This window comes from Coregonus clupeaformis, chromosome 1 (genome assembly GCF_020615455.1).
Source record: "Coregonus clupeaformis isolate EN_2021a chromosome 1, ASM2061545v1, whole genome shotgun sequence".
Taxonomy (NCBI): Eukaryota; Metazoa; Chordata; class Actinopteri; order Salmoniformes; family Salmonidae; genus Coregonus; species Coregonus clupeaformis.
The window spans coordinates 88424885-88438637 of record NC_059192.1 but is presented as its reverse complement, the minus strand read 5'-3'; the positions used below and the strand labels follow the sequence as shown (position 1 = coordinate 88438637).

The following is a 13753-nucleotide window of genomic DNA, read 5'->3' as shown; positions in this document are numbered from 1 at the left end:
TAGAGGAGAGAGGGAGAGGAGACTGGTAGAGGAGAGAGGGAGAGGAGAGACTGTGGTAGAGGAGAGACTTGTGGTAGAGGATAGACTGTGGTAGAGGAGAGAGGGAGAGGAGAGACTGTGGTAGAGGAGAGACTGTGGTAGAGGATAGACTGTGGTAGAGGAGAGAGGGAGAGGAGAGACTGGTAGAGGAGAGACTGTGGTAAAGGAGAGAGGGAGAGGAGAGACTGTGTTAGAGGAGCGACTGGTAGAGGAGAGAGGGAGAGGAGAGACTGTGGTAGTGGAGAGAGGGAGAGGAGAGACTGGTAGAGGAGAGAGGGAGAGGAGAGACTCTTGTAGAGGAGAGAGGGAGAGGAGAGACTGTGTTAGAGGAGAGAGGGAGAGGATAGACTGGTAGAGGAGAGACGGAGAGGAGAGACTGGTAGAGGAGAAACAGAGAGGAGAAACTGTGGTAGAGGAGAGACTGTGGTAGAGGAGAGAGGGAGAGGAGAGACTGTGGTAGAGGAGAGACTGTGGTAGAGGAGAGAGGGATAGGAGAGACTGGTAGAGGAGAGAGGGAGAGGAGAGACTGTGGTAGAGGAGAGACTTGTGGTAGAGGATAGACTGTGGTAGAGGAGAGAGGGAGAGGAGAGACTGTGGTAGAGGAGAGACTGTGGTAGAGGATAGACTGTGGTAGAGGAGAGAGGGAGAGGAGAGACTGGTAGAGGAGAGACTGTGGTAGAGGAGAGAGGGAGAGGAGAGACTGTGGTAGAGGAGAAACAGAGAGGAGAGACTGTGGTAGAGGAGAGACTGTGGTAGAGGAGAGAGGGAGAGGAGAGACTGGTAGAGGAGAGAGGGAGAGGAGAGACTGTGGTAGAGGAGAGACTTGTGGTAGAGGATAGACTGTGGTAGAGGAGAGAGGGAGAGGAGAGACTGTGGTAGAGGAGAGACTGTGGTAGAGGATAGACTGTGGTAGAGGAGAGAGGGAGAGGAGAGACTGGTAGAGGAGAGACTGTGGTAGAGGAGAGAGGGAGAGGAGAGACTGTGGTAGAGGAGAAAGGGAGAGGAGAGACTGTGGTAGTGGAGAGACGGAGAGGAGAGACTGGTAGAGGAGAGACTGTGGTAGAGGATAGACAGTGGTAGAGGAGAGAGGGAGAGGAGAGACTGGTAGAGGAGAGACTGTGGTAGAGGAGAGAGGGAGAGGAGAGACTGTGGTAGAGGAGAGAGGGAGAGGAGAGACTGTGGTAGTGGAGAGACGGAGAGGAGAGACTGTGGTAGAGGAGAGACTGTGGTAGAGGAGAGAGGGAGAGGAGAGACTGGTAGAGGAGAGAGGGAGAGGAGAGACTGTGGTAGAGGAGAGACTTGTGGTAGAGGATAGACTGTGGTAGAGGAGAGAGGGAGAGGAGAGACTGTGGTAGAGGAGAGACTGTGGTAGAGGATAGACTGTGGTAGAGGAGAGACTGTGGTAGAGGAGAGAGGGAGAGGAGAGACTGGTAGAGGAGAGACTGTGGTAGAGGAGAGAGGGAGAGGAGAGACTGTGGTAGAGGAGAGAGGGAGAGGAGAGACTGTGGTAGTGGAGAGACGGAGAGGAGAGACTGGTAGAGGAGAGACTGTGGTAGAGGATAGACTGTGGTAGAGGAGAGAGGGAGAGGAGAGACTGGTAGAGGAGAGACTGTGGTAGAGGAGAGAGGGAGAGGAGAGACTGTGGTAGAGGAGAGAGGGAGAGGAGAGACTGTGGTAGTGGAGAGACGGAGAGGAGAGACTGGTAGAGGAGAGACTGTGGTAGAGGATAGACAGTGGTAGAGGAGAGAGGGAGAGGAGAGACTGGTAGAGGAGAGACTGGTAGAGGAGAGAGGGAGAGGAGAGACTGTGGTAGAGGAGAGAGGGAGAGGAGAGACTGTGGTAGTGGAGAGACGGAGAGGAGAGACTGGTAGAGGAGAGAGGGAGAGGAGAGACTGTGGTAGAGGAGAGACTGTGGTAGAGGAGAGAGGGAGAGGAGAGACTGGTAGAGGAGAGAGGGAGATGAGAAACTTGTGGTAGAGGAGATGGAGAGGAGAGACTGTTGTAGTGGAGAGAGGGAGATGAGAGACTGGTAGAGGAGAGAGGGAGATGAGAGACTGTGGTAGAGGAGAGAGGGAGAGGAGAGACTGTTGTAGAGGAGAGAGGGAGATGAGAGACTGTGGTAGAGGAGAGATGGAGAAGAGAAACTTGTGGTAGAGGAGATGGAGAGGAGAGACTGTTGTAGTGGAGAGAGGGAGAGGAGAGACTGGTAGAGGAGAGAGGGAGATGAGAGACTGTGGTAGAGGAGAGAGGGAGAGGAGAGACGGGTAGAGGAGAGAGGGAGAGGAGAGACTGTTGTAGATGAGAGAGGGAGAGGAGAGACAGTGTTAGAGGAGAGACTGGTAGAGGAGAGAGGGAGAGGAGAGACTGTGGTAGTGGAGAGAGGGAGAGGAGAGACTGGTAGAGGAGAGAGGGAGAGGAGAGACTCTTGTAGAGGAGAGAGGGAGAGGAGAGACTGTGTTAGAGGAGAGAGGGAGAGGATAGACTGGTAGAGGAGAGACGGAGAGGAGAGACTGGTAGAGGAGAAACAGAGAGGAGAAACTGTGGTAGAGGAGAGACTGTGGTAGAGGAGAGAGGGAGAGGAGAGACTGTGGTAGAGGAGAAACAGAGAGGAGAGACTGTGGTAGAGGAGTGACTGTGGTAGAGGAGAGAGGGAGAGGAGAGACTGGTAGAGGAGAGAGGGAGAGGAGAGACTGTGGTAGAGGAGAGACTTGTGGTAGAGGATAGACTGTGGTAGAGGAGAGAGGGAGAGGAGAGACTGTGGTAGAGGAGAGACTGTGGTAGAGGATAGACTGTGGTAGAGGAGAGAGGGGAGAGGGAGAGACTGGTAGATGAGAGACTGTGGTAGAGGAGAGAGGAGAGACTGTGGTAGAAGAGAAACAGAGAGGAGAGACTGTGGTAGAGGAGAGACTGTGGTAGAGGAGAGAGGGAGAGGAGAGACTGTGGTAGAAGAGAAACTTGTGGTAGAGGATAGACTGTGGTAGAGGAGAGAGGGAGAGGAGAGACTGTGGTAGAGGAGAGACTGTGGTAGAGGATAGACTGTGGTAGAGGAGAGAGGGAGAGGAGAGACTGGTAGAGGAGAGACTGTGGTAGAGGAGAGAGGGAGAGGAGAGACTGTGGTAGAGGAGAGAGGGAGAGGAGAGACTGTGGTAGTGGAGAGACGGAGAGGAGAGACTGGTAGAGGAGAGACTGTGGTAGAGAATAGACTGTGGTAGAGGAGTGAGGGAGAGGAGAGACTGGTAGAGGAGAGACTGTGGTAGAGGAGAGAGGGAGAGGAGAGACTGTGGTAGAGGAGAGAGGGAGAGGAGAGACTGTGGTAGTGGAGAGACGGAGAGGAGAGACTGGTAGAGGAGAGAGGGAGAGGAGATACTGGTAGAGGAGAGACTGTGGTAGAGGAGAGAGGGAGAGGAGAGACTGTGGTAGAGGAGAGAGGGAGAGGAGAGACTGTGGTAGTGGAGAGACTGTGGTAGAGGAGAGACTGTGGTAGAGGAGAGAGGGAGAGGAGAGACTGGTAGAGGAGAGAGGGAGATGAGAGACTGTGGTAGAGGAGAGAGGGAGAGGAGAGACTGTTGTAGAGGAGAGAGGGAGATGAGAGACTGTGGTAGAGGAGAGATGGAGAAGAGAAACTTGTGGTAGAGGAGAGAGGGAGAGGAGAGACTGTTGTAGTGGAGCGAGGGAGAGGAGAGACTGTGGTAGTGGAGAGACGGAGAGGAGAGACTGGTAGAGGAGAGAGGGGGATGAGAGACTGTGGTAGAGGAGAGACTGTGGTAGAGGAGAGAGGGAGAGGAGAGACTGGTAGAGGAGAGAGGGAGAGGAGAGACTCTTGTAGAGGAGAGAGGGAGAGGAGAGACTGTGTTAGAGGAGAGACTGGTAGAGGAGAGAGGGAGAGGAGAGACTGTGGTAGTGGAGAGAGGGAGAGAGAGACTGGTAGAGGAGAGAGGGAGAGGAGAGACTCTTGTAGAGGAGAGAGAGGAGAGGAGAGACTGTGTTAGAGGAGAGAGGGAGAGATAGACTGGTAGAGGAGAGACGGAGAGGAGAGACTGGTAGAGGAGAAACAGAGAGGAGAGACTGTGGTAGAGGAGAAACAGAGAGGATAGACTGTGGTAGAGGAGAAACAGAGAGGAGAGACTGTGGGAGAGGAGGGAGGGAAAGGAGAGACTGTAGTAGAGGAGAGAGGGAGAGGAGATACTGTGGGAGAGGAGAGACGGAGAGGAGAGACTGGTAGAGGAGAGAGGGAGAGGAGAGACTGTAGTAGAGGAGAGAGGGAGAGGAGAGACTGTAGTAGAGGAGAGACGGAGAGGAGAGACTGGTAGAGGAGAGAGGGAGAAGAGAGACTGTTGTAGAGGAGAGAGGGAGAGGAGAGACTGTGGTAGAGGAGAAACAGAGAGGAGAGACTGTGGTAGAGGAGAGAGGGAGAGGAGAGACTGGTAGAGGAGAGAGGGAGAGGAGAGACTGTGGTAGAGGAGAGACTTGTGGTAGAGGATAGACTGTGGTAGAGGAGAGAGGGAGAGGAGAGACTGTGGTAGAGGAGAGACTGTGGTAGAGGATAGACTGTGGTAGAGGAGAGAGGGAGAGGAGAGACTGTGGTAGAGGAGAGAGGGAGAGGAGAGACTGTGGTAGTGGAGAGACGGAGAGGAGAGACTGGTAGAGGAGAGACTGTGGTAGAGGATAGACTGTGGTAGAGGAGAGAGGGAGAGGAGAGACTGGTAGAGGAGAGACTGTGGTAGAGGAGAGAGGGAGAGGAGAGACTGGTAGAGGAGAGAGGGAGAGGAGAGACTCTTGTAGAGGAGAGAGGGAGAGGAGAGACTGTGTTAGAGGAGAGAGGGAGAGGATAGACTGGTAGAGGAGAGACGGAGAGGAGAGACTGGTAGAGGAGAAACAGAGAGGAGAAACTGTGGTAGAGGAGAGACTGTGGTAGAGGAGAGAGGGAGAGGAGAGACTGTGGTAGAGGAGAAACAGAGAGGAGAGACTGTGGTAGAGGAGTGACTGTGGTAGAGGAGAGAGGGAGAGGAGAGACTGGTAGAGGAGAGAGGGAGAGGAGAGACTGTGGTAGAGGAGAGACTTGTGGTAGAGGATAGACTGTGGTAGAGGAGAGAGGGAGAGGAGAGACTGTGGTAGAGAAGAGACTGTGGTAGAGGAGAGACTGTGGTAGAGGAGAGAGGGAGAGGAGAGACTGGTAGATGAGAGACTGTGGTAGAGGAGAGAGGAGAGACTGTGGTAGAAGAGAAACAGAGAGGAGAGACTGTGGTAGAGGAGAGAGGGAGAGGAGAGACTGTGGTAGAAGAGAAACTTGTGGTAGAGGATAGACTGTGGTAGAGGAGAGAGGGAGAGGAGAGACTGTGGTAGAGGAGAGACTGTGGTAGAGGAGAGAGGGAGAGGAGAGACTGGTAGAGGAGAGAGGGAGAGGAGAGACTCTTGTAGAGGAGAGAGGGAGAGGAGAGACTGTGTTAGAGGAGAGACTGGTAGAGGAGAGAGGGAGAGGAGAGACTGTGGTAGTGGAGAGAGGGAGAGGAGAGACTGGTAGAGGAGAGAGGGAGAGGAGAGACTCTTGTAGAGGAGAGAGGGAGAGGAGAGACTGTGTTAGAGGAGAGAGGGAGAGGATAGACTGGTAGAGGAGAGACGGAGAGGAGAGACTGGTAGAGGAGAAACAGAGAGGAGAGACTGTGGTAGAGGAGAAACAGAGAGGAGAGACTGTGGTAGAGGAGAAACAGAGAGGAGAGACTGTGGGAGAGGAGGGAGGGAAAGGAGAGACTGTAGTAGAGGAGAGAGGGAGAGGAGATACTGTGGGAGAGGAGAGACGGAGAGGAGAGACTGGTAGAGGAGAGAGGGAGAGGAGAGACTGTAGTAGAGGAGAGAGGGAGAGGAGAGACTGTAGTAGAGGAGAGACGGAGAGGAGAGACTGGTAGAGGAGAGAGGGAGAAGAGAGACTGTTGTAGAGGAGAGAGGGAGAGGAGAGACTGTGGTAGAGGAGAAACAGAGAGGAGAGACTGTGGTAGAGGAGAGAGGGAGAGGAGAGACTGGTAGAGGAGAGAGGGAGAGGAGAGACTGTGGTAGAGGAGAGACTTGTGGTAGAGGATAGACTGTGGTAGAGGAGAGAGGGAGAGGAGAGACTGTGGTAGAGGAGAGACTGTGGTAGAGGATAGACTGTGGTAGAGGAGAGAGGGAGAGGAGAGACTGTGGTAGAGGAGAGAGGGAGAGGAGAGACTGTGGTAGTGGAGAGACGGAGAGGAGAGACTGGTAGAGGAGAGACTGTGGTAGAGGATAGACTGTGGTAGAGGAGAGAGGGAGAGGAGAGACTGGTAGAGGAGAGACTGTGGTAGAGGAGAGAGGGAGAGGAGAGACTGGTAGAGGAGAGAGGGAGAGGAGAGACTCTTGTAGAGGAGAGAGGGAGAGGAGAGACTGTGTTAGAGGAGAGAGGGAGAGGATAGACTGGTAGAGGAGAGACGGAGAGGAGAGACTGGTAGAGGAGAAACAGAGAGGAGAAACTGTGGTAGAGGAGAGACTGTGGTAGAGGAGAGAGGGAGAGGAGAGACTGTGGTAGAGGAGAAACAGAGAGGAGAGACTGTGGTAGAGGAGTGACTGTGGTAGAGGAGAGAGGGAGAGGAGAGACTGGTAGAGGAGAGAGGGAGAGGAGAGACTGTGGTAGAGGAGAGACTTGTGGTAGAGGATAGACTGTGGTAGAGGAGAGAGGGAGAGGAGAGACTGTGGTAGAGAAGAGACTGTGGTAGAGGAGAGACTGTGGTAGAGTAGAGAGGGAGAGGAGAGACTGGTAGATGAGAGACTGTGGTAGAGGAGAGAGGAGAGACTGTGGTAGAAGAGAAACAGAGAGGAGAGACTGTGGTAGAGGAGAGACTGTGGTAGAGGAGAGAGGGAGAGGAGAGACTGTGGTAGAAGAGAAACTTGTGGTAGAGGATAGACTGTGGTAGAGGAGAGAGGGAGAGGAGAGACTGTGGTAGAGGAGAGACTGTGGTAGAGGAGAGAGGGAGAGGAGAGACTGGTAGAGGAGAGAGGGAGAGGAGAGACTCTTGTAGAGGAGAGAGGGAGAGGAGAGACTGTGTTAGAGGAGAGACTGGTAGAGGAGAGAGGGAGAGGAGAGACTGTGGTAGTGGAGAGAGGGAGAGGAGAGACTGGTAGAGGAGAGAGGGAGAGGAGAGACTCTTGTAGAGGAGAGAGGGAGAGGAGAGACTGTGTTAGAGGAGAGAGGGAGAGGATAGACTGGTAGAGGAGAGACGGAGAGGAGAGACTGGTAGAGGAGAAACAGAGAGGAGAGACTGTGGTAGAGGAGAAACAGAGAGGAGAGACTGTGGTAGAGGAGAAACAGAGAGGAGAGACTGTGGGAGAGGAGGGAGGGAAAAGGAGAGACTGTAGTAGAGGAGAGAGGGAGAGGAGATACTGTGGGAGAGGAGAGACGGAGAGGAGAGACTGGTAGAGGAGAGAGGGAGAGGAGAGACTGTAGTAGAGGAGAGAGGGAGAGGAGAGACTGTAGTAGAGGAGAGACGGAGAGGAGAGACTGGTAGAGGAGAGAGGGAGAAGAGAGACTGTTGTAGAGGAGAGAGGGAGAGGAGAGACTGTGGTAGAGGAGAAACAGAGAGGAGAGACTGTGGTAGAGGAGAGAGGGAGAGGAGAGACTGGTAGAGGAGAGAGGGAGAGGAGAGACTGTGGTAGAGGAGAGACTTGTGGTAGAGGATAGACTGTGGTAGAGGAGAGAGGGAGAGGAGAGACTGTGGTAGAGGAGAGACTGTGGTAGAGGATAGACTGTGGTAGAGGAGAGAGGGAGAGGAGAGACTGTGGTAGAGGAGAGAGGGAGAGGAGAGACTGTGGTAGTGGAGAGACGGAGAGGAGAGACTGGTAGAGGAGAGACTGTGGTAGAGGATAGACTGTGGTAGAGGAGAGAGGGAGAGGAGAGACTGGTAGAGGAGAGACTGTGGTAGAGGAGAGAGGGAGAGGAGAGACTGGTAGAGGAGAGAGGGAGAGGAGAGACTCTTGTAGAGGAGAGAGGGAGAGGAGAGACTGTGTTAGAGGAGAGAGGGAGAGGATAGACTGGTAGAGGAGAGACGGAGAGGAGAGACTGGTAGAGGAGAAACAGAGAGGAGAAACTGTGGTAGAGGAGAGAGACTGTGGTAGAGGAGAGAGGGAGAGGAGAGACTGTGGTAGAGGAGAAACAGAGAGGAGAGACTGTGGTAGAGGAGTGACTGTGGTAGAGGAGAGAGGGAGAGGAGAGACTGGTAGAGGAGAGAGGGAGAGGATAGACTGTGGTAGAGGAGAGACTTGTGGTAGAGGATAGACTGTGGTAGAGGAGAGAGGGAGAGGAGAGACTGTGGTAGAGGAGAGACTGTGGTAGAGGATAGACTGTGGTAGAGGAGAGAGGGAGAGGAGAGACTGGTAGATGAGAGACTGTGGTAGAGGAGAGAGGAGAGACTGTGGTAGAAGAGAAACAGAGAGGAGAGACTGTGGTAGAGGAGAGACTGTGGTAGAGGAGAGAGGGAGAGGAGAGACTGTGGTAGAAGAGAAACTTGTGGTAGAGGATAGACTGTGGTAGAGGAGAGAGGGAGAGGAGAGACTGTGGTAGAGGAGAGACTGTGGTAGAGGATAGACTGTGGTAGAGGAGAGAGGGAGAGGAGAGACTGGTAGAGGAGAGACTGTGGTAGAGGAGAGAGGGAGAGGAGAGACTGGTAGAGGAGAGACTGTGGTAGAGGAGAGAGGGAGAGGAGAGACTGTGGTAGAGGAGTGAGGGAGAGGAGAGACTGGTAGAGGAGAGACTGTGGTAGAGGAGAGAGGGAGAGGAGAGACTGTGGTAGAGGAGAGAGGGAGAGGAGAGACTGTGGTAGTGGAGAGACGGAGAGGAGAGACTGGTAGAGGAGAGAGGGAGAGGAGATACTGGTAGAGGAGAGACTGTGGTAGAGGAGAGAGGGAGAGGAGAGACTGTGGTAGAGGAGAGAGGGAGAGGAGAGACTGTGGTAGTGGAGAGACTGTGGTAGAGGAGAGACTGTGGTAGAGGAGAGAGGGAGAGGAGAGACTGGTAGAGGAGAGAGGGAGATGAGAGACTGTGGTAGAGGAGAAATGGAGAAGAGAAACTTGTGGTAGAGGAGAGAGGGAGAGGAGAGACTGTTGTAGTGGAGCGAGGGAGAGGAGAGACTGTGGTAGTGGAGAGACGGAGAGGAGAGACTGGTAGAGGAGAGAGGGGGATGAGAGACTGTGGTAGAGGAGAGACTGTGGTAGAGGAGAGAGGGAGAGGAGAGACTGGTAGAGGAGAGAGGGAGAGGAGAGACTCTTGTAGAGGAGAGAGGGAGAGGAGAGACTGTGTTAGAGGAGAGACTGGTAGAGGAGAGAGGGAGAGGAGAGACTGTGGTAGTGGAGAGAGGGAGAGGAGAGACTGGTAGAGGAGAGAGGGAGAGGAGAGACTCTTGTAGAGGAGAGAGGGAGAGGAGAGACTGTGTTAGAGGAGAGAGGGAGAGGATAGACTGGTAGAGGAGAGACGGAGAGGAGAGACTGGTAGAGGAGAAACAGAGAGGAGAGACTGTGGTAGAGGAGAAACAGAGAGGAGAGACTGTGGTAGAGGAGAAACAGAGAGGAGAGACTGTGGGAGAGGAGGAGGGAAAGGAGAGACTGTAGTAGAGGAGAGAGGGAGAGGAGATACTGTGGGAGAGGAGAGACGGAGAGGAGAGACTGATAGAGGAGAGAGGGAGAGGAGAGACTGTAGTAGAGGAGAGAGGGAGAGGAGAGACTGTAGTAGAGGAGAGACGGAGAGGAGAGACTGGTAGAGGAGAGAGGGAGAAGAGAGACTGTTGTAGAGGAGAGAGGGAGAGGAGAGACTGTGGTAGAGGAGAAACAGAGAGGAGAGACTGTGGTAGAGGAGAGAGGGAGAGGAGAGACTGGTAGAGGAGAGAGGGAGAGGAGAGACTGTGGTAGAGGAGAGACTTGTGGTAGAGGATAGACTGTGGTAGAGGAGAGAGGGAGAGGAGAGACTGTGGTAGAGGAGAGACTGTGGTAGAGGATAGACTGTGGTAGAGGAGAGAGGGAGAGGAGAGACTGTGGTAGAGGAGAGAGGGAGAGGAGAGACTGGGGTAGTGGAGAGACGGAGAGGAGAGACTGGTAGAGGAGAGACTGTGGTAGAGGATAGACTGTGGTAGAGGAGAGAGGGAGAGGAGAGACTGGTAGAGGAGAGACTGTGGTAGAGGAGAGAGGGAGAGGAGAGACTGTGGTAGAGGAGAGAGGGAGAGGAGAGACTGTGGTAGTGGAGAGACGGAGAGGAGAGACTGGTAGAGGAGAGAGGGAGAGGAGAGACTGGTAGAGGAGAGACTGTGGTAGAGGAGAGAGGGAGAGGAGAGACTGTGGTAGAGGAGAGAGGGAGAGGAGAGACTGTGGTAGTGGAGAGACGGAGAGGAGAGACTGGTAGAGGAGAGAGGGAGATGAGAGACTGTGGTAGAGGAGAGACTGTGGTAGAGGAGAGACTGTGGTAGAGGAGAGAGGGAGAGGAGAGACTGGTAGAGGAGAGAGGGAGATGAGAGACTGTGGTAGAGGAGAGAGGGAGAGGAGAGACTTGTGGTGGAGAGAGGGAGAGGAGAGACTGTGTTAGAGGAGAGACTGGTAGAGGAGAGAGGGAGAGGAGAGACTGTGGTAGTGGAGAGAGGGAGAGGAGAGACTGGTAGAGGAGAGAGGGAGAGGAGAGACTCTTGTAGAGGAGAGAGGGAGAGGAGAGACTGTGTTAGAGGAGAGAGGGAGAGGATAGACTGGTAGAGGAGAGACAGAGAGGAGAGACTGGTAGAGGAGAAACAGAGAGGAGAAACTGTGGTAGAGGAGAGACTGTGGTAGAGGAGAGAGGGAGAGGAGATACTGTGGTAGAGGAGAAACAGAGAGGAGAGACTGTGGTAGAGGAGAAACAGAGAGGAGAGACTGTGGTAGAGGAGAAACAGAGAGGAGAGACTGTGGGAGAGGAGGGAGGGAAAGGAGAGACTGTAGTAGAGGAGAGAGGGAGAGGAGAGACTGTGGGAGAGGAGAGACGGAGAGGAGAGACTGGTAGAGGAGAGAGGGAGAGGAGAGACTGTGGTAGAGGAGAGAGGGAGAGGAGAGACTGTGGTAGAGGAGAGACTGTGGTGTGTGTGTGTGTGTGTGTGTGTGTGTGTGTGTGTGTGTGTGTGTGTGTGTGTGTGTGTGTGTGTGTATACCCCTCTGTCTTTGTGTGTGTGTCTAAATGCTAGTAGTCCTTTATGAGTCTAGTACTTCTTTCCTCTCAGCCCATCAACTGAGCTCCAGGCTGCTTGTTGCAGTCTATGAAAATGGCATCAATCAATCAGTGGTGTGGTTAGCCCCAGCAGACTGGATGCATTGGCCAGGTGGTGTCTCTCTGTAGCCAGATGGTGTCTCTATGTGGCCAGGTGAGGTCTCTATGCGGCCAGATGGTGTCTCTATGTGGCCAGGTTGTGTCTCTATGTGGCCCGGTGGTGTCTCTATGTAGCCAGAGGGGGTTTCTATGTGGCCAGGTGAGGTCTCTATGTGGCCAGGTGGTGTCTCTATGTGGCCAGGTGAGGTCTCTATGTGGCCAGGTGGTGTCTCTATGTGGCCAGATGGTGTCTCTATGCTCCTTTCACAAGCCAGCCCTTGCCCTGGGTCAACCCCTCTTCTTCTCTACCCTGATACAGAACTTCTCTATCACTCATTCTCTCCTCACACCCAAAACAGTATCCTCTCTATCTTAGCATTACCCTGACCTGAACCTCTCTCCTCTTCACCCTCTATCTTAGTGTTACCCTGACCTGAACCTCTCTCCTCTTCACTCTCTATCTTAGTGTTACCCTGACCTGAACCTCTCTCCTCTTCACCCTCTATCTTAGTGTTACCCTGACCTGAACCTCTCTCCTCTTCACTCTCTATCTTAGCGTTACCCTGACCTGAACCTCTCTCCTCTTCACCCTCTATCTTAGTGTTACCCTGACCTGAACCTCTCTCCTCTTCACTCTCTATCTTAGTGTTACCCTGACCTGAACCTCTCTCCTCTTCACTCTCTATCTTAGTGTTACCCTGACCTGAATCTCTCTCCTCTTCTCCCTCTATCTTAGCGTTACCCTGACCTGAATCTCTCTCCTCTTCTCCCTCTATCTTAGTGTTACCCTGACCTGAACCTCTCTCCTCTTCTCCCTCTATCTTAGTGTTACCCTGACCTGAACCTCTCTCCTCTTCACTCTCTATCTTAGTGTTACCCTGACCTGAACCTCTTCACTCTCTATCTTAGTGTTACCCTGACCTGAACCTCTCTCCTCTTCACTCTCTATCTTAGCGTTACCCTGACCTGAACCTCTCTCCTCTTCACCCTCTATCTTAGTGTTACCCTGACCTGAACCTCTCTCCTCTTCACCCTCTATCTTAGCGTTACCCTGGCGAACCCACAACCCTGGCGTTGCAAGCGCCATGCTCTACCAACTGAGCTACAGGGGACTATGCTACAAGCTTGGCACATCTGTATTTGGGGAGTTTCTCCCATTCTTCTCTGCAGATCCTCTCAAGCTCTGTCAGGTTGGATGGGGAGCGTCGCTGCACAGCTATTTTCAGGTCTCTCCAGAGATGTTCGATCATGTTCAAGTCCAGGCTCTGTCTGGGCCACTTATGGACATTCAGAGACTTGTCCTGAAGCCACTCCTGTGTTGTCTTGGCTGTGTGCTTAGGGTCGTTGTCTTGTTGGAAGGTGAACCTTTGCCCCCGTCTGAGGTCCTGAGCGCTCTGGAGCAGGTTTTCATCAAGGATCTCTCTGTACTTTGCTCCGTTCATCTTTCCTTCGATCCTGACTAGTCTCCCAGTCCCTGCCTCTGAAAAACATGCTGCCACCACCATGCTAAACTATAGGGATGGTGCCAGGTTTCCTCCAGACGTGACGCTTGGCATTCAGACCAAAGAGTTTCATCACATCAGAGAATCTTGTTTCTCATGGTCTGAGAGTCCTTTAGGTGCAACATATCAAATGCACTGTATATATGTATGTATGATCTCTGTGGTAACTTGTATATCTGTACAGGGTTAACTCTAAATTACATTTTAGTCATTTAGCAGACGCTCTTATCCAGAGCGACTTACAGGAGCAATTAGGGTTAAGTGCCTTGCTCAAGGGCACATCGACAGATTTTTCACGTAGTTAGCTCGGGGATTAGAACCAGCGACCTTTCGGTTACTGGCACAACGCTCTTAACCACTAAGCTACCTGCCGCCCACAATTACTCTATGCAAAGGGTTTTTAATGTCCTCTCAGGAATTCTGTGTTATTTCCATTGGTCTCATCCCCCACACAAGCCTTTAGATGCTGTAACACCCTGTGGAGATTGGGCCTTGGTGGTCAGGTTATTGTAAACTTGGTATCGTTTGATTGGTCAATGGTGGTTGGTTTTGGGTTGAAAGAGTTACACCTTCAATGTGATACATTTAATGAAAAGCCTTTGTTCTCTCTTATCCTGTCTCCAATCCATGGAGGAAGGTTGTATGATCATTCTCATTTCCTAGGCCTCTAGGCATCTCTTTGTTCATGTTTTGTCTTGTAAGTTAACCTTAGAATCTATATGCTTGGAATAATGCCTGGTAATGCTTTTAACTTACATTTATGCCTTGTATGATTAAATATCTGCCTTTGATATAGACAATTATCAAACCAATTCACTCTTCACCCTCTATCTTAGTGTTACCCTGACCTGAACCTCTCTCCTCTTCTCCCCCCTTCTCCCTTTCTCTCTCTCTC

General features: G+C 52.6%; 1 protein-coding gene across 2 annotated transcripts in view; it reads left to right on the top strand.

Moving 5' to 3' along the window:
• Positions 1–13753, top strand: part of LOC121578272 (endothelial PAS domain-containing protein 1) — a 130651-nt gene that overhangs the window by 110657 nt on the left and 6241 nt on the right. The gene's annotated exons all lie outside the window — the stretch shown is intronic.